Here is a 20,621-nt window from a genome sequence, read left to right as displayed (position 1 = left end):
CCTGAAGCACGCAAGCAGCACATATACCTACCACGGACTGCCCAGGAGATAGCCGACACCAAAGTAGGCTTCCATGCACTGGCAGGCATGCCCAATTGTGTTGGTGCCCTCGACTGCACCCAGGTGGAATTGGTAGTCCCCCATGCCATAGAGGCGGTGTACCGCAATCGCAAGCAATACCACCCCATCAATGTGCACATGGTATGTGACTCCAGCAAGATCATCACACATTGCTGCGCCCGATTTCCCGGATCAACACATCATGCCATGGTACTGCGTAACTCCACGCTACCCCGTCACATGGAGCGACATGCTGGACCACATGCCTGGCTGCTTGGTGAGTTGCACAACTGTCCCATGGCAGTGCTTTGGGGTACTGATGTGTAGGGATGCATAAGGGGGGGGGGGCATACTGCACCTGTGTGGCAATAGCCGGTGATTGGTGAATGCATGCAGAGCTAAACACTCCTGACCTGAACCGGCCAAACGGAGCATGACACATCACTGGGCCACATATCACAAATAATGCATATCGATGACAACAAGTAAGAGGCACAACCAGGCCACCATGGTGATGGCAAGCAATGCATGAATGAACAGGATGGCAACTGTGGCAATGTGGTCAGTGTGACCATGCACAGTAAAGAATGAACAGCATGAATTGGAGGCTAAACATTGTTGCACTACCACAGCACATCTGCCTCAGAATGCATGATTACACACTGCATCATCTATTGAACGCCATCCAGACTACCACACCTCATGACAGTATAGATTGCATCTAGGTGACATTTTTGCACGCATACAGGGACATGTGCATGCCCACACCAAATAGCTGCCGCCATGACTGTGCTCCCTGAAGGTGGCAGTTCAGAGTGACACACACCTATTTGTATCTGCTTGCAGGTGACGGAGGATATCCCTTGAGGCTGTGGCTACTTATCCCTGTGCGGAACCCGCAAAACAGCCATGAAGAGGAGTACAATCGTGTGCACACCCGTACCCGTGTTGTGATTGAGCAGACCTTTGGCCTGTTGAAGGCGTGGTTCCGCTGCCTAAGCTTGTCTGGTGGGGCACTCCTATATAGGCCTGAGAAGGTGACAAAGTTCACCATGGCCTGTGTCATGCTGCACAACATGTGCGTCCGTAGAAATGTACCACTGCCACCTGACATTGACATGCATGGCCCGGGTGAGGATGATAAGGATGGAGACGGAGGTGAAGTAGCCCCCCTGCTAGTACATGATGCATGGGATGGCCATGAAGCACGCCAAGCACAGATTCACGAATACTCCTGACCCACAGGGACTATGAAAGACATGTGTCAGTCAGACACTGGGCCAATGTGGACATGCACACAGGGAATGTTGGGAGTTGGGCACTGAACACCATAACACATTAAATGGATGCACACGAAAATAACAATGTCCAGCCATGGATTTTTCTTATCACAACGTGTGTATTATTTACAACAGCAATAATGTGCCCACTCCCCCCTCCCTAACCCCTCCAACAAACTCCCAGATTACCCAGCAAACTCCTAGACCCCCCCAACAAACTCCTAGACCCCCAACAAACTCCTAGACCCCCCAACAAACTCCCAAACCCCCCCAACCAACACCAATACCCCAGTAGTCTCCACAAGATGCACCCCTTCACCCCCAACCTTGTGCCCCACTCCCATTGTCTGCCCACACTACTTCCGGGACTTCTTCCTGTCCGGAGGCGGCATTTCAGTGTGCCTTGCACTCCTGCGTGTCTGGCGCACTGGGCTGGTGGGGACAGATGAAGCTGGTGTGGAGGTAGTAGGTGAGTCGCTGGCAGGTTCCACACCTCCTGCAAGCCGTGGCCGCTGCATATGGAGCAGCATTGAAGTCAGCACCTGTGTCACCGCCCCCAGGCAGTCCCTCATTAGCCGAGCCGATGCATTAACAGCAGCTGTGTTGGCTTCGATGGCCGCTGTGGTACCCGCAATTGCTGTGGTAATACCCCACCTGGTTTCCTCCCCGTCCGCTATGTACTGGCGGAGTAGGTCTAACATGGCCTCCTGTTGGGCCTCCACCATCGACAATCGTGTCTCAAGGGTTTTTGAGTGGGCTGGAGTGGTGGGTTGTGCAGTCACGTGGACGGCATTTTCGGGACTGTACTCCTCAGAGGTGGGAAGGTCACAGTCACGGAGGCAGGGATCAGCTTCACTGCAGGTGGGTGACTGCAGGTGTTGGGCGAGTGGGTGGGCACGGGGCTAGGGGTCGACGGGCATGTCACCTTGGTGTCTCCCTCAGGCTCCACACTGGCATCAAGTTCTTCCCCAGTGGAGGCGGATGCTTCCAGGGACTCCCCTTGGACAGGTGTGGGTGTGGCCTGCTGGGTCAGTAGTGTGTCAGGCACACTGGCAGCAGGTGTTGCTGGCTGTGTCCCAGCTCGCACAGGCACACTGGCAGTGGGTGTGGCCTGCTTGCCTCCAGCGGAGGTGGTGGTGGTTGCCCTCTTATTAGGGTGTGAGGTGGATGCCCTCACGGTGGTCTCCTGGGTTGCTTCTTCCTCATCGGTGCCTGGGGGGTAGAAGAGATGCAGGGCATCAGTGATGGTGTAACATGGCAGAGGCATAAGATGGTGCTGTTCATTATTCATTTGATCGTGCATTCATGTCTTACAGGTGTGTCACGCACGGTATTCAGAGGAGGGCATGTTAGCATTCACTGCATGGCAGGTGGCATGCGTTGATTTGGGGTTTGTGTGATGTATCACATGGGCAAGGTCCAGGTGTGTTGGCTGTGTGGAGGTTATGGGATTGGCACTCAGCATGCATTTCAGTGTGGCAGCGTTTGGCCCACCATCTGGACTTGGATATGGTCATGTGGGTGTTGGGACATGCATTGCCTTGCCTAAACTCTCTACCACTTCACTTGTGCTACATCATGGTCTCCCCTACAGGGATCTGCAGGGTCACTCACCTCCTTCCGCGGTTGATGCTGCACCCATCTCCATCTCGCATAATCCCTCAATGGACTCAGGACTGATGAATCTGCTAGCCGTCTCCTCCCAGGGCATCAATTTGGCAGGGGGGTGGGCACCCCCGCCTGTGGACATGGCCTCCCTCCGATTGCTGGCCATGATATTGCGTACCCTCAACCAGAGGTCATCCCACTGCTTCCTGCAGTCCCTCACACTGCGCGGGGTGGTACCTACGGCTGATACCTTGCGGGCTACCTCCTGCCAGATTTGCCTCTTTTGTTGCTGCACCTCCCGCTTCTTGTAGTGGGATTGGATTATGTCTGCATGTGCAGCTAGAGTGTCCGCTAACATGGTCAGCTCTGCGTCTGAGTAACGCTGTTTCCGCAGCCGGAGGGTGGTCTTCTTGGTAGCCTTTGACATTCTCTATGGATTTCCACTGTGCGCTCCAAATATCGACTGGTGGTTCGGGAGGATTGCAATGGATTGTGTTTTTAAAGATGGCCGCCGGCCCATTTCCCGTTCCTGCGCAATGACGTTATTTCCTGGTCCAGTTTTGCGAACCCGGTATTAGCATGGTGGTATTATCAGGCCGGTATTTAGGGGTTGCTCCTAGGCAGTGCCGGTATCGGGGGGTTGGAGGGCCTTTAGCGGAATGCCAGTATTTCCATTACCGGCATGGGGGTTCGCGCATGCTCGCGCACTCATAATCACCTGCTATTAGCAGGTTCATACGAGAACGGACCCGCTCTTACCGGCATGCCGGTAATGAACCCGTTTTTACCGGGCTACTCGTAATGAGGCCCTTGGTCTTCAGAAAAAACCTGTTTCTGGCTGAGGGAAAAACTACACAAATGAAAACCCCACTTTCAACCTGGATGACACATCACCCAACTAATGACTCTGCAATAAAAGTTGGTGCTCCTAAAGGCGTCAAAATTCAGTATTCTCCAGACCTGCTGGCTAGGAAAGCAGGGACTTCAAAGAAAGCCATCCTTGGCTGGAGGTAGACTAAAAGGTGTGAATACTGGGGGCACCAACTTCAAAGAGACTCATGAAAAGCCTCTGGTCCCAGGCTTCCCATTTGCTGAACAGGAACACTCCCAATTAATTTAAAAGACTATTATCATTTAGGCATTTTGCACATCAACCATACTGGATATTGATTTCATTTTTATCCCATTTTTTATGTAATTTCCAGGCGGTTCGGAGGATATAAAATGCATCTACCTTTGACTCTGGGTACTGTAATGGCCAGTTAGACTGGGTTTCAGGTTGATCTGAACATGTTACAAATGTGAGAGTTGGTGAAAAGGCGGAAAATGAAATTAGGGATATAACTTACATCTTACATCTTCATAACTGTTGTGCAATTTATGAAAACGACAAACATGTGCCACATGGCCATGCTACATCGTACGGATTTGGCAGTTGTTTTATCTAATTCTCCATGATCAGCTAAACAGAAAATATGTTTAGTATAGCAGTTGCTAGTACAATTATGAAGTTGTGATACATAACTAGTTTTGCCAAAAAATTGAAAGGAGAACAAAGGATGATGACAAATGGGAATAAACAGATGTTGCTCCAAACCCCTAAACCAATTCTGACTTGGGCGGAGAGAGAGAGGGTAACTGCCCAATCCTTGTGGCAGGGATTATTGGAAGGTACTTCCTCAAGATTGTAAAAATGGTGATATTATTTCTGCTATATAAGGGGAACTGCACTAGGACAGGGGACACACCAAACTGGGGAGACAGGAAAAGGAGAAAGACAGGAGAACAGAGAGAAGGCTGCTGAAACCTACCATCTTACAGCTGCAAGGAGACACCAGAGGAGATTGCTGAGAGTGCATCTGGGTGGAGCTGTCTGTCCAGTGGCGGAGAGCGGGAGGCCATCTTTGAGAGTGGAGTGACCAGACCCCTGCCCTATCTTTCCAGAGTGTCCTGAGATGTTGCTGGCTTTCCTGAACCTTAAATAGATGTTTGCTATGTAAGTAGAACTAAGCCCTGGAAAACCAAAAGGTGGGAGGAGTCTGCTTGCCTTGAATCCTTTCCCTTTATAGTGGGTGGGGGGGGCAAAACTGTGTAGATCCTTAGCCTATGTAACCAAAAATATTAATTTAATTAATTCACCATTTGGCAGACCACTACGGTGTGAATTTTGTTATAATTTGAAATGAACAAAGCTCACTTCCCAGTGTGCGTTGAAAACTATAGTCTATAATTTTATTAGGTAATCCTCGATGTCCAGCTGTCCCCTACTGCTAGTCTTTCAAGCCTGCAGGAAAATCAAAATCGCACAGCATTACATAAGAGCCTTCTTTATTGAGCAGTGTAATTATTTCGTCAAGTGAAATTTACAGAAAGAATTGTGTCTGTGTTCTTTTTAACTCACTTTTATGATTTATTTGTGCTGAGAGAAATTGATTGTGCATGCCACGGATAAAGTGGTGTTTTTGACATTTTCATGCTAATTTCTATTATTTTTTATTTAAATAAATTCCAATATATTTCCCGTACACCGGCTTGGTTCTTGGCTCATTGTTATAGGAGGTGCGAGGGAAAAAAAGAAGCGGTTAAACAGTTTGTTGAACAACCACTTGCACTTGAGTGGGGAGGGAAGGTACTCCCCATGTTGATGTTGGCTTCTCAATAAACCGTTACACAGTGGGGGCTCTCGTCCAGGATTTTAGCTTCCTATTCCTAACCAATGACAAGTACATTGTGACAGTCTATTCATGTTGATGCAATTGCATTACGGTGGAGGAAATGTCATCTTTGTTTTAATAAAGTGCCACTAGGACTTGACTCCTGAGTTCCAGGGAGGTGTATAGGTTGTAAAATTAAGAGTTTGTAAGAATTTATTTGAGTGAGGGAATCAAGCAGGAACAGGGTCAGTTTGCCCTTTCATAGAGAACCTATCAGGTGCAGAGCACATTTCATAATGAGCATCGTAGAAATTAACATGGATAGTAAACACCTTCTCTCCAAACGGTTCCCTATGGGTGAATGGGTAGAACAGGAACATGAAGCATGGCAATCTAGAATGATGCAAGAGGTTGTCTCTATAAATATGGATGTGTGGCAGGATAGTGGCCTGTTACATCAAGCCCTGACAGATTTTTGTATGATGCAGACCACCAGAGATGAGCAAATTAAAATGGTCCAGCTCACAGCATACATGTACTTCCATATGATGTTCATGGAAGAAAGATACCCCTTGAAAAATCAATCTGAGCTTTTTGGATCAAGCACAGAGAGAATTAAGGCAAGTAGAGTAGAAAGTGCTACAGAGCCAACATTCTGAGTTAAAATTAGGAGACATCATTCAGCAGCTGAAGGAGGAGTTAGCGGCAGAGCAACAAATGAATTCAGAGCGAGAGTCCCAATTCTCTGCACTGAAAGAGGAATGTCAAGAAGGTGTTGAGAACATGAGAGAGAGGCAACAAAAAAGGAGTCAACAAGTGGTACACAATAGAGCCTTCCTAGAGGACATGTGTGCATTTCAAATACAGATTAGGCAACTGAAAGATGAGAATAGCCAGTTGATTAATAAGGAGGTCCATTCCCAGGTGGAATTTGATCAGGAGCGCCAGAATTTGAGTGCTATGAAATGGCAGAGAGATCACCTCAGTGAACAGAATAGCGCATTGTGTCAGGATAAAAATGCCCTGTGCCGGGAAGTGTGCCAGTTAAAGACAGACGTGGAGAGAAGTGAGTCATCTTTTCAGGAACTGACTGACATGAGGGTAGAAAAAAAAAGATTAATGGGACTTGTGAGGCAAGCAGAATTGGATTTAGAGCAGACAACACAGACCAAAGGTGCACTTTGTGAGGAGAACAAGAGACTCCATGGCCAAGTAGTGGCACAAATCAAGGTCATAGAAGCTACGTAAGCCCCAGTAGCAGAGCTCAAAGCTCAGGCCTCTATATACCATCAAGAAATAGGGGCTGAGAAAGATAAGGCAGAGCGATTGGAGAAGGAAATAGCTAGATACATGCAGGCCTTGAGGAACCCCAAACAGTTAGGGTATGGAAGGGCAACCCCTGACCAAGGTGGGATGTCCTCTTTACCAGGGGCCTCAAGCCAACTCAGCACATTATATGCACAGGGCGCTGATAACTTTAAGTCTACCAGTTTACAAGAACAGGGAGGCATGAGGCAGATGGACTCAATCAGGCCTTGTCCAACTGAGCCGGAAGGCCAGTCCCTGTCAGATATTGACGCACGTTCATCTTTATTTAGGTTTAAAAATATCTTAGGAAATACATCTGACCAGGAGGGCTCTGATGATGAGAAGATCAGGGAGCTAGACTGGCAGAAACACAGGTTACAAAGGGACCATCTGGTCCACTTTGCAGATAGAGAAGAGTCCAGGCCTCAAAGGAGCATCTTAAAAACCTCCACCCATTCACTGAGGTTGGGGCAGTTCTCCACCACACCCGGAAGAAGGGAGGAGCAAGATGAGTACTCCCCTGTCCGAAAGGGGAGCCCAATGGAAGTGACCCAGAGAGCCCACAGTACCACAGGGGAGAAGAGACCAGACCCTGTCATTCTGGGAGGGATTCCCAGTCTCATAGAATCAGGGAGAACCTCGAGGACAGGGAGTGGACCACAAATAGTAGCAGCGCTGAGTCTGAGGGCGAATGGACTCAGGTGCAGCGGAAAAAAAGAAGGCTGCAAAACAAAAGAGAACCCAATTCGGCAAATAAAAGCCATCAGAAGCTTTGTGACTCCCTACCAAAAAAAGAAAAAAACAGTGTGGGAACATCTGGAGCTGTATGACCAGATGATGACGTAATTTGGCATTCGTAATTATCAAAATTCCATGGAGTTTGTCAAGTAGACATTCTCCCCGGAATACTCAAGCTTCTTTGCTGGTCTGGAGGATCAAGATCATTCAAGATGGTCTACCTACAAGGCAGGCCATATTGAAACACTTCTCCGTGCACAGGAACCCTCAGGAGGCTCGCAAGGTGGCCTACAACCTGCAGTGACGAGAGAACCAGGCACCTAGGGAGTTTGTGCAAGAATTGAAGCAGGCATTTGCCCAGACCTCTAGACAGGCGCACACCAATAGTAAGGAGTTTATTAATACATATTTTCATGCCCTCCCTAAGTATATCATGACCCAATTGCTTAGGGACTTTCATGAGCAAAGGCCCCTGGTTTGGGTAATTGAACAGGCTACACAGATCTATGAGGTCCAAAAGCCTGTTGAAAACAAAAACAATCCCAAAAATCCCAAACCATCCAACACCTCCACTGCTGCCAAGATGGCAGAGGTGAAGAATACCCCCATTTTGGACTTAGAAAGGGGGGGCCTAAAAACCCTCCTCCCTCTAATAAGCCAAATGAGAGGCAGAGGAGACCCTCTGATCCATCACAATTGGGTGGTAGTCAGGCAGGATATCCAACAAATGTGTCACCTACATTAGCCCGAGATACAAGGGCAACAGACCCATCTTGGGGTATGTATGGACTCCCCCGGCCCAAGGGGGGTGTCCAATCAGGTAAGTATGGCCCCGGAAAACTTCCCTCCAAACTTCCCACAAAACATCCCTCAGGAGGGAAAAAATATTCCATCCTCCAACTTAAGTTTCTTTCCCAGGTGCCCTCCAAACCCCAACTTTCAGAACAATCCTCCTCTCTCTCCCCGCTTTCATGACTCTAGTCCCCCAAATCAGCAAGAACCGGGACCAAGGATGGAGGGCTACCAGGGAAACCCTCAATACCCAAGCTACTCTGGGAGAAGGCACAGCTAACCTTCCGAGAGCAGCAAAGGTATGACTCTAGACCCCCATACCAACCAGAGAGGATGTCGCAACTGGAGTGCAAGGTTCAAAGTCTGACCCAAGACCTGAGTCGCATGTTGAAGGCTCAGCAGAACCCTGAAATGGACATGGCTTCCCAGAACAGCTCAAAACCCAGGGTCTATTACCCTGCAGCAATAGCAGGGTTAAAACCCTGATAGCCAACAGGTTCCAGAGGAGGAGGCCCAGGGGGGAAGGGAGATGCAAAGCCCTAGAGGAAACTTCCTTCCTTACCCAAGGCAAACCTCTAGAAACCTCAGAACCTGAACCCAAATCTCCTACCCCATAAAAGTTGGAACCTAGGCAACAGAGGGTAAGTAGGAGAAACCAATGGACAAAGAAAACCCATTTCGTGGAGGAAGTCTGCATCATCCAGTTTGAATGGGAAGAATCCCTGGAAGATTCAAGGAATAAAATCTTCTCTTGCAGGGATGGGGGGATTCCTCCCAAGGAAAAATGGGTCCCAAAAGACCCTAACTCAGACTGGTTAAGTATGGGCACTGACCCAGATCCGCCAATTCCTGAACCCCAAGCATGTCACCCAGGTGACTCTGCAATCAATGAGGGATCCTCCCTCCAAACCGGTTCAAGTGACTGTCTCCAGGAAAAGGGGGACAGCAGTGAATCAGGGGAAAAGAGGGATCCCGAAATACCACAGATATCTGGGTGCCAATTCTTTTTTACAGATTCCCAAACTCCAACACAGAAAACCGCCCAAGATCACACAATGTCAGAGTTCAAAATAAAAAAATTAACTGCCAGATTGGCCCAAAATGCACATATCTTTGCCCCCTTGAGGAGAGAAAAGACAGATGTTATGCCTCTGTCATAGTCCAGGGCCAAGGTGCATTTTCAGTGCTGGTGGATACAGGTTCCCGAGCCACCTTTCTGTCCAAAAAGGCATTTGACCAAATTAATTCAGGAAGGGGGCAGAGTCACCAAATTCCCCTCGGAGCTCTTCCTGGACAACTCCAAAACTTTCACAGAAACGACATTTCCGTTGAGGGGACTGCAGATCTGGAGATCAACATTGTCGACATAGGGTGAAACACCCGGTGATAGGCACACCTTTTCTGCTGCGGAAGGACCTCCTCTGGAGGTTTTCACCCCTGATTGACTGTGTGAACCAGGTCCTGTGGACACAGACTAACCGGCCAATAAAACTAAAACAAAGCACAAACTACGTGAGTCTAAATGGCACATGCCAAATGATTGAACGACGGTCTGACCAAATCGAATTCCACTTTAGGAACAATCAAGTTCCTGACATCACCATCATCTCGGTAGGAGAAGAAACTGGCGATGGGAACCCTTCTCTATTTTGAAAATCAACCTTCCTCCCAGTTTCAAGTGGCATTCCACACTGGAAGGAAATTTCCCTGAAATGTTATACCGATCCACAATTTGAAGAAAACCAAAATCCCATGACAAAGGATGATGAAAAACCAACTCAGAGTTTGGCTGACATCCAGAAAAAGGGTGAACAGTTGTTTCTCCTCATTCAGGTAAATGAGGGGGGGGGGCCTGTTCTCGCCAGAGTGTGCCTGAATAATGGAAAAAGTTTCATCAGCAAAGCGATATTCAGGAAACTCCCAAAAGATCAGAACCATTCCCACATTTAAGTTGATTGATAAGTGGGAAATGGGCCTGGAAACTCCCAATTCCAAACATCTCCTGCCTAGCAGGTGCATGCTAAAAATGTCCCTGGGTGACAAAAGCATAGATCATAATTGTTGGGCTGTGAGAGATGTCCCCTCCAGCTTTTGTTTAGGGAGCGACATTCTCAATCAATTTGCAATTAATTTGGACCTAATTAATTACAAAGTCTGGACCCGATTGGGGGCTAACCCCATGGGCTTTGACAAACCTGAGAAAGCATTTCAGTCAGCCCAATTGTTGCTGTATGCAGTTGAAGTTCAAACTGGAGAAGAAGTCACTGTCCTGGGACTGGTAAAACAATTCACAATTCCCCTAAAAATTAAGCGAGGACAGAACCTCAAAAACCAGGCTGCTTATATAAATGTAAATGATCACCTCCAACAGCAAGGGTTGTATTTGAACTCGACACCACTAGTTGACCTAGAACACGACTATTTCACTCCCATGGTAAACATTATCTACGAGCGTTTCGTATTGAGATCTGCCAAACAGCAAGAAGACGACACCCTGGATGTCTTCCACAGCAGGCTCCATCAGTTAACATTCATATCTGCTCTAGCGAATGAAGAGGAGGAAGTCCAGCAGCATCTGATTCAGGGTTGCTTCTCAGTGAACATCAGGGAACAGATTGTATGGGAACCTGGAATCACACTGGCGAGAATTCTAGAACAGGGAGGTCACATAAGTTAACTGATGTGAGGGTGTCTAAAATGGATGACACGATGAAGGCCATAAAGTTAGAAGAAGTGTGCGCAGTTGGAAGGCACAGACGGTCACGACCGGCAAGAAAGGTGCATGGTTCAAGAAAGACAACCGTGCAGAGAAGGCTTTGATGTTCCCACAGTGTGAATATGATCTGCCACATTCAGCAGATTGCCCAGGACTTGTGGTAGATGTGGCATAAAAAAAACACTTTGCAAGGGTGTGAAGTGCCCCACTGCCTGCAGTACAACCAAGGGGAAAGGCAAAACCAGGTGTCATGCACAGTGCTCTCTTGCTGTTCTTTCAATCTGATGGAGGTGAGGGGGCGGCTCTATACATAATATGTACATCTGTCTCTCTACAACCATGAGGCCCAGTGGTGTGTGAGCTTATAGGGAAGATGAGATAAAACAGAACTTCCTCATCTTAGTTTCCCCGGTGTGCATGGATCTACGGTCCTGAACATGGCCATGTTTCTTGAGTGGGTGAAAGTGCAGGAGGGCAGCAGGAATCATATAAATGGGATGCACCAAGGGAAAGCAACAAAATACAGCACCATTAATTGCCCCAGAGAAAGGCCAGGGACACAGAAGGCCTGAAAATTAAGATAAAAACTGAGGCTTCACCACAAGGGAAGTTTCATACTGCTTCTCACCCCAGTGTCCTGAGTGTGTGTGTTGTGAATGCGTGCAATGATGCATTGTCTGTAGTGTACTGATTGTCTATACTTCCATAAAATCACGTGTGTATATGTGTGTGTGTGCTTGTATGTGTGCAGGAGTGTGTGCATTTGTGTTTTCTCTCATGTCAGTGCATCCATGTAAATGTCTTCCCATTGCATGCATCTGCATGAATGTCTTTCCATTTGTATGCATCTGTATGCATACCTTCTCATGTGCATGCTTCTGCATGCTCTCTTTCAATGCTCACTGCTTCCCTTTAAGCTAAAATATATTTAAAAAAATAATTTTCACATATATTCATCATGTTTTTGTTAGCAAACAAAAAATTGCCTTTTAATTCCTTTTATCTTTTTCCTCCTTCATAGATATCTACTATACCTAATTGAAAAAACATCCAATAGCACATTGGTATGTTTTGTGCTGCAATTTGAAATCAAAAGTACATTTTGAATCTTGGCTACACCTGTGATCTTGGACACATTATTTCTGATTTTGTCTCCAAGTGGCCTCAAATTTTACAGACACAATGTACAGCACTGGAAACATCGCTCCTTTGCTTGGCACTTGTGTACTGTGGTCCAAATTCATTTGATGCACTTTTTAAACTCACATGCATTTACACTTCATGCTACCATTGCAGTGCAATATTTCTCTATTCCTAACTCCCAGTTTTCTCCTCATTCGGGTTGCCTAAAGCACCCGCCTGTTTCCTTTTGACAATCTATCTCCTTTCTTCTTCATGGCGCAATGAAAACCCGTTTTATTCAAATGAATAGATGCCTCATTCTCTTCTCATTTTGCACAGCCAACCTGTGCATGACTCCATAACCTATGGGCATTTCTAAATGTCCCAGTGTGTTGCCACACTCTACCCCTTAAGACTGTCATATAGTGCGCTCAAAGATTACTAGAATGTTTACTTAGATTAATTTGTGAACATTACCTTGGGTCGCATCTAGACAGAAATGTGATTGTTAGCATGTCCCACACCTTAATTGAATTGTGAATACTATCATGTCCCAAACTTAGATGGAATCATGACCATTAACCTGCGTCACATCTAAATAGAATTGTGCATGTTGGCACGTCCCACACCTAGATGGAATTGTGACTGGTAGCATGTGTCACACTTAAACAAATTCCCCACACCTAGATCGAATTTGTGAATGTTAACATGTCCCACACTTAGATGAAAGCATGAGCATTAGCCCAAGTCGCATCTTGATATAAATGTGAATGATAGCATGTGCCACACTTAGTTGGAATTGTGAATGGTAGCATGTGCCACACTTAGATTGAATTGTGAACGGTAGCATGTCCCACACTTAGTTGGAATTGTCAATGGTAGCATGTCCCACACTTAGATGGAATCGTGAATGGTAGCATGTCCCACAATTAGATTGAATTGTGAATGGTAGCATGTGCCACACTTAGATGGAATTGTGAATGGTAGCATGTGCCACACTTAGATTGAATTGTGAATGGTAGCATGTGCCTCACTTAGATGGAATTGTGAATGGTAGCATGTGCCACACTTAGATTGAATTGTGAATGGTAGCATGTGCCACACTTAGATGGAATTGTGAATGGTAGCATGTGCCACACTTAGATGGAATTGTGAATGGTAGCATGTCCCACAATTAGATTGAATTGTGAATGGTAGCATGTGCCACACTTAGATGGAATTGTGAATGGTAGCATGTGCCACACTATGATTGAATTGTGAATGGTAGCATGTGCCTCACTTAGATGGAATTGTGAATGGTATCATGTCCCACACTTAGATGGAATTGTGAATGGTAGCATGTGCCATACTTAGATTGAATTGTGAATGGTAGAATGTGCCTCACTTAGATGGAATTGTGAATGGTAGCATGTGCCACACTTGGAGATGAAATCATGAACATTGATTATATGTTATGTCGTCAAGATCAATACTGAAAACGGAACTGTAAATGTCGGCATGTCCCACAATTGGATGGAATTGTGAATATCAGCATGTGCAACGCCTAGATGAAATCGCAAAAAGACTGAGTCGCTTCTAGATAGAAATGCCCATCATAGCCTGAGTCGGTTCTTGATGGAAGTACCAATGTTAGCATGTCCCACACTTGGGTTGAGTTGTGAACATTAACCTGAATCGAATCTAGATAGAAATGCAAATGTAAATATTATCACGCCTCACATGTGCATCACTGTGTACCCTGCTTTCCTGTTCCCCATACTGTTGATATATATCCTGTCAATGTAAACACAGCCCCCTGTCTCTATGTGTCCGTGTGTCGCTGTGTTCCCTGCCATCCTGTTCACGTGCCTGGTCTCGGGCGTTTTAAAATAACGATCATATCACATCACTACGCTTACTCTGTACTATACACCATCATACAACTAGAACACAGCTATACCCCTGATTCATTTGGTCTAGCTGTTCACATACGAATACGACCCTATGAACACCTCAGCACCCTAATAAAGCACAGCTAGCCAAGCACATTCTGGCCTAGTTGCTCAAATATGCGTCCTTCAGGTCTAACGCAGCCAGAACCCAGTCTGGGTGTCCACCCACCAGACTGCACACATCCAACTGATATCTTCAGCACCGTATCTAACGCTAGAATGCAGCTACCATCCGGCAATTAGATCAGCTGCACACATATCTGGTGCACCCACGCACCCTACGACACTAGCTCTCTCTACTGACTAGAACTACGGTTCCCGAGGGCATTCAATCTAGCAGCGCTTTGAGGTCATACCAATGATATATAGAGCGCTATATAAATGCCAAGTAACTTAACATAACATAACATTATATAACGCATATTTGGAATCCTCGGATGGAGAGGATCATCAAACCATCAAAGACAGCTGTGTCACAATGAATGAGTACAGATATGGAATGGCCATAGTTGCCTCAAGCCTACAAGCCAAGAGAGGGAGCCTAAAACCCTGGAACAAGCAGAGCAGACATCCCAGCAGGTGAGGAAATTAAGATGAATCCAGCTTTTGCACCATTGGAATATGGGTTACAGACTGACAGGGAATAAAGCACCAGTGGCCATCTTAAAACCAGTCAATCCCCATTCTCCCCATCTGCCTTAGGGTCTAATGCATCAAAAAAACATATATTAGCACAACATCACTTTTAACCTCACTAATATGAATATACTGTCATAGCTCCAATGTATTTCCACTGAAGACTGCATATCCGTCACCATGGTGACAATAAAGCCTACCAGCCAGTATACAGAGCCTTAGAATCCAGAACAAAGAATTTAACAAGCAACCCATCTATTACAGCAGATGAGCAACATCAGGGGACTCCAGCATTTGGGATATTGAAATAAGGGTTACAGACTCACTTAAAATAAGATGATGGTGGCCATCTGAAAGTCAGGAAATCTCCCTTCTCACCATCTGCCTTAGGGTCTAATGGAGGTGTCTTCAAACTACGGCACTCCAGATATTTTGAACTACCACTCCCATTACCATCATCATCAAAATAACTTTATTCAGTCTTAGGCCATCAACATACACCCTAACACAATACAAACAACCCTGGTGTACATTCGAAAGGCAAAAAACAATCAGTCACAATCGTACACAATCGTACAGATCACCCTTCATTTTCGGTTCACGCCTTTTCCCTGGGGGATTGAGTTTGCACCCGAGAGGACGGTTTTGTAATCTAGGTTTTCAGAGGGGTGCGTAATACTATGAAACGAATAGGGGCTGATAAATATAGCACTGGTAGATTTGCAACCATGAGTCACATTGCTGCCCTACACACCATTGGCCACTCTCTGTCCGCTAAATTCCCACCTCATAAAGTCACTGGTGGAAGCGCCCTTGCAGTGTAGTCTGGAGTAGGTTGCTATGGCTACCCAAGTTTCAAAGAAGCAGCTCATTGATGTGCGTTGCCAGTGTAAATTTTTCTTTAGGAGTGCATCCCTTGGTTCTAGCTCGTTGAGTTTCAGTTTCGGTACCGAAAGGAGCAGAAATGCTATACCTCTCCTTTGTTTCCTATGTTCTTCACTGTTGGTCAAGCCCTTGCGTGTTACAGATCTAAGCATGTTATGAAAAATATCATTAGAGTCATTATTCCCCACACTGGTAAAGACCCGAGCGTCCCTTATTACATGTATGGTGTTCGGGCAGGGTGGCTTGTTGGCTTCTCTGGTGGTGGGCTGCTGAGCAAGCCACTCGTTTTGATTCTGAGGCCCTAATGTAGTTACTTGAATGTCACAATGAGTTGGGTCCTGAGGTGCCAAGTTAGTGGCATCAGTGTGATGATCAGTTTTTATTCCAGTGCATAGGGAGTCTTTGATGTCACATGTATCTAACTCCTCTGGTGGATTGCACTTGCCTGTAGCTGTAGCAGAATCAGAGGTTGCCCCTTCCTTGACTCCCCCTACCCCCCTTACTTGGGCTTCAATCAGGTTTAAAAGGAGCCTTTTATAGCTAATCTCAGAAAGAACTTGTTTGCAATCACAGTTAAAGCCATGGTTAAAGTGAGCCTCCTTGGTGAGCATGTCTTTGGTGGGGAAGATATTCAGAACCGACTAGGTAGAGTAAGTTGGCAGGAGAATAAAAGATAAATTAGCCTTCCATGGACTCATATCGCTTAGGTTCTTGCTCCAAGACTCAGCAGTTGCAACAAACCCATTTTCAGATGTAGCTCCGTCCACAAATTCCATTAGTTCCATTGGTTATCTGGCACCATCAGCCTTTACTGACAGGGGGGCCTCCATGGTCACATGGTTCAAACTTGGCAAATGTATAATTACGCCGTCACCTCCACTGGTAAAAGCTTTGGCAACTGGGCTAAGAACACTATTGGGCCCGCCTTGGCTCAGTTGTTGAATGTGATTGGCTCTGGAGCTAGGTAGACAATCAAAGCCCCCCCCCTCTCAGATCTCAGAGCTCATATTTACAACCATTGGGTAGGGTGTAATGGGGGTATTATGATGACTGCGGTAGAATCAAAGGTATCAGTAGTAAGCCCTCCGCAATGGGCCAATCTGGTTAAGGCACTGGGTGGGCTCAAAAACCACTGGATTTCTTTAATTAGCAAGTGAGCATCACCAAAGGAACTAACACTAGCACCAACAGTTGCAGCTAAACTTGGGGCCTCCAGGTCAGCAGTACCTAGGGTGAGTGGATCTAGGGTTTGCTTCTTCCTCCTGAGCGTTAGTATTTTCCTTTTTGGACTCAGTCCAGGCCCGGTACCAACTATGGGGCCAATTACAGAGTCAGATACAGGATAGGAGGATTCACGAGGGTAAGCGAGCAAAACCTCAGGTGCTTATGTTAGGAAAGATTTCCCTTAGGTGCAATTTTCACTCCATTTAGGAACCCCCAAACTTTTTGCTTTTATTTGGCTAACCTAACCTGAGTTTTTCCAGTGGAGCACAGCCTTTAGCTGTGCTCCTCTGGACTTTTGCTCATCTCTTATGGGGAAACTGACATGTCCTACTGGGAAAATGTGTTTCTATTAGTCTTTGACTATGCTGCCATTTCTTGTTAACTTTTTTATCTATGTGTCAAGTACCTTACAGTACTGCACATAGGGGTCCCTTTGTTTTATGCTCCTAAACACCCTCTAAGGATTTTTTGGTGATTGTACAAGTGTGCATAGGATGAACTAGTGGCAGCAGCTCACTTTTAAAGTATTTTTACTTCTTTTTAATAAACCACATCGCATTTACTGCGTTTGGCTCAAGACTGTTGTCAGTGCCAAAAATGGCAGTGCCACAAAGCCTTTTGTTCTGTCCTTTGGCCATTTTGTCCAGTAGCCTTCCCCCAGATCGAGAAGACCCAGGAATTCTTTTATTTCGGCATCTAGCCTCTGACGAAAACCGCAGCTTTTGCGGGCTCCTGCATGTCCCATGTGCTAGTGCCCAGGAAGAGTATAGTACGGTCTGGTCCCAATCCACACTAATGGTGCCAGTATGTCTGGTATGCCGGAATGACTGGGACCACTGTGGACCATGATTGGTCCACATCTGTCGTCCATGCAAGAGAGCAGATCTTCAATTGGTTATCCAAGATTTGAGCGTGAAACGAATCTTGGATAGAGAAGGGGCTCTGCATCCATTCCAGGTCGATCACTGGAGTTTTACTCCGAACTACAAAAGAGGCAAGTATCCTGAAACACTAAAGTAGACCCGGGGAACTGCTGGAGACATGCAAGAAGGTTTGGCACCCTGAGCTCGCTGTTGTCCCGCCAGCCCCCTGTTTTTGCATCGATCACTGAAGGCCTTTGGAGTAATGGGAACAACTACTCTGGGCACCTCCTGATTACCCTCCCAAAGAGCCTCATTGGAAGTGTTCCTGGGCCATCCAGCGAACTGACCAGCTCAAACCCAGGGTATCTTATAGGAGCACCACCATCCTGAGTTGACACTCAAGACTTAAGGAATCGCCAGCTTGTGTCCTGGGCCCTCTCCCGCCAAATTCCGTTGTCCAAGCTCCTCTGGGTTGCAATTTAAGAGAGTGCACCATACTGAAAGCATTTTCAGTCCGTGTGTCACTGTGCTGTGGTGACGGTCATTGTAGGACCCTTGCCTGCCTGCCCTCCTGTGCCCTGAGACATGCTGCACTGGAATTGTCCTCTTTTCTTCATCGAGAGCTGAGAAAAGGCTACTGTCCCACCACGGACGATCGTCCTGTCCCGCAGCTGCTGAGAGCCATAGCGATGTGCAACTGCAGGGGTTAAACCTATAAGCGACCTGGCCTAGACTGCCAAAGTTTGGCCCGGACTGTGTTGAGGGTCAGTGAGTGCTTGTATCACTTATTGGTGGCTCCATAGCACAGCCATTGTTCTTTATCCACGAGAATCCCTACAAAGATACCTTAGCTAGGGTAGCCTGCGCTCCCTAGCTATTCCTGAAACTCAAAAGTCGCTTTGCCTGCAAGGGTAGACCATCCTCGAATAGTACGACTCTGTTCTTCATCATCTCAAGCCCCTTCCTGAACTGCTACAGCTCCCTGAAGAGGACCTGCTTTCTCACATTACGCACGACCATGCGTTTTCAACTCACTACTGTACTTTTGAGCATAAGGCTCCCCGCTTCATAAGGCTGGACTGCTTAAGTTAGGGATCGATGAAGAACTGACTAATGCTATATTTGTGTTAACCTATCCTGTTGCAGGTTGTGGCTGGTTTTCCCCTTTACCGCATTAGGCGAAATGTAACTGTATATATGTTAATATGAAAGGCATGTGTGGTAACTGTTTTATATTACTGTGGTTTATTTGTGTTTAATTATTAAGGCCTATACTAAGGGGGATTAGCATATTCAATGGAGTTTTACTGTGTGTGCTCATTGTGGGCTTCCGATCACGCTCACCCCTCCTGGGACTTAGGGCCTCATCATGAGTTTGGCGGTAACCCTTAAATCCGGCGGTCGCGCTATTACCGCCAGATTTAAGGGTCCGCCAAATCAGGGCTTCAGCGGATTTCTGCCCAGTTCTGAGCTGGGGGGAAATCCACCGGCGGTAAGAGTGCAAAAATTCCCCATTGAGCCCAATGGGGAATGGGGCATTCCCGAATGGGTCAGTGGGGAATGGGGAATTCCAATACCGCCAAACCCGTGATCTGGCGCTAATAGCGCCGGGGGGTTTGGCGGTAGGGCTAATACCGCCGGCGGTAATACCGCCAGCGTTATCGCCCAACTCGTGATGAGGCCCTTAGTCTTGACCACCTGCCAAGCTACCGTGATTGGTCTGGCTTGTACAGAATGTTCCCCTGTTCCACTAATCTAGGGTGGCGTCCTAAACATTTACCCACCAGGTCAGACCTTAGAAATCCATGTTAACACCTTAAAGGATGGGGCTGCCATGGTTGATTGTGCTATGCTACCACAGTCAGACAAATTAGAGCTTTGAGACACGCTCAAGGACACTTCAGGAGCTTCGAGAATCGACATCGAAAGTCAGCCCTAACAATAGAAAGCACTGCGATTTCTGAAAATTCAGCGGTTCCTTCAAAGACAATTACAAGATTTATCCAAGCAGAGTACGTGCAGCATACAACATGGTAGCAGAGATGGGAAAAAAGAAGTAAAGCTAGTCTCAATGTTCCCCTCAATATGGAGCTCACTGGCTCACCAGTCTCGCTTGCTACCTTCTTTCCTGAGGGGCCATCTCCAAGGCTGTGGCAGACCGCGCTGAAAGTGGGAAGAGGAGAAAGCAGCAACATCGAAAGCAGCACCAGCCACATTCCATTTCTGTGCCAGCCAGGAAACACGCCTCACACCGAAGCCAAGTGGAGGGGTCCCTCAGGAATAGAGACAGAGAGGGACACACAAGCCCCCTGTGGGCCAGCAAACACCCCTGCGGGACACCAACACCCTGTCACCCTTGACACCCGCAGGCTTCACCCTCGCAGGCTTGGGTTTTAAAGTCACAGAGAAGTGGGCGGGACTTACAATAAACTGAAGGTGGGACTTCCAGGATTCCAACCAACACCCCCATGCCCCTAACACCCGCAGGCTTCAACCTCGCGGGAGAGAGCTTGGGTTTTATAGTCACAGCAAAGGGGGCAGGGCTTACAACAGACTGCATATGGGACTTCCAGGACTCCAGGAAACAGGGGATGTCAACACCCCATGCCCTTGACAGCCGCGGGCTTCTCACTGCTGACTATTCAGACAAGGACTGATGGGAGTTGTAGTCCCAAACCTCTGGAGAGCTGAAGGTTGCAAATCCCCAGCCCAATGCATAGGAAACACCCATATTAGAACAACATCACTTGTAACTTCAACATTAAGTACAAATCGTCTTAGATCCAATTTCTTTCCACTACAGA

This window comes from Ambystoma mexicanum, chromosome 4p (genome assembly GCF_040938575.1).
Source record: "Ambystoma mexicanum isolate Mex_15411 chromosome 4p, UKY_AmexF1_1, whole genome shotgun sequence".
In the NCBI taxonomy this organism is placed as follows: domain Eukaryota; kingdom Metazoa; phylum Chordata; class Amphibia; order Caudata; family Ambystomatidae; genus Ambystoma; species Ambystoma mexicanum.
This window is presented reverse-complemented; position numbering follows the sequence as displayed.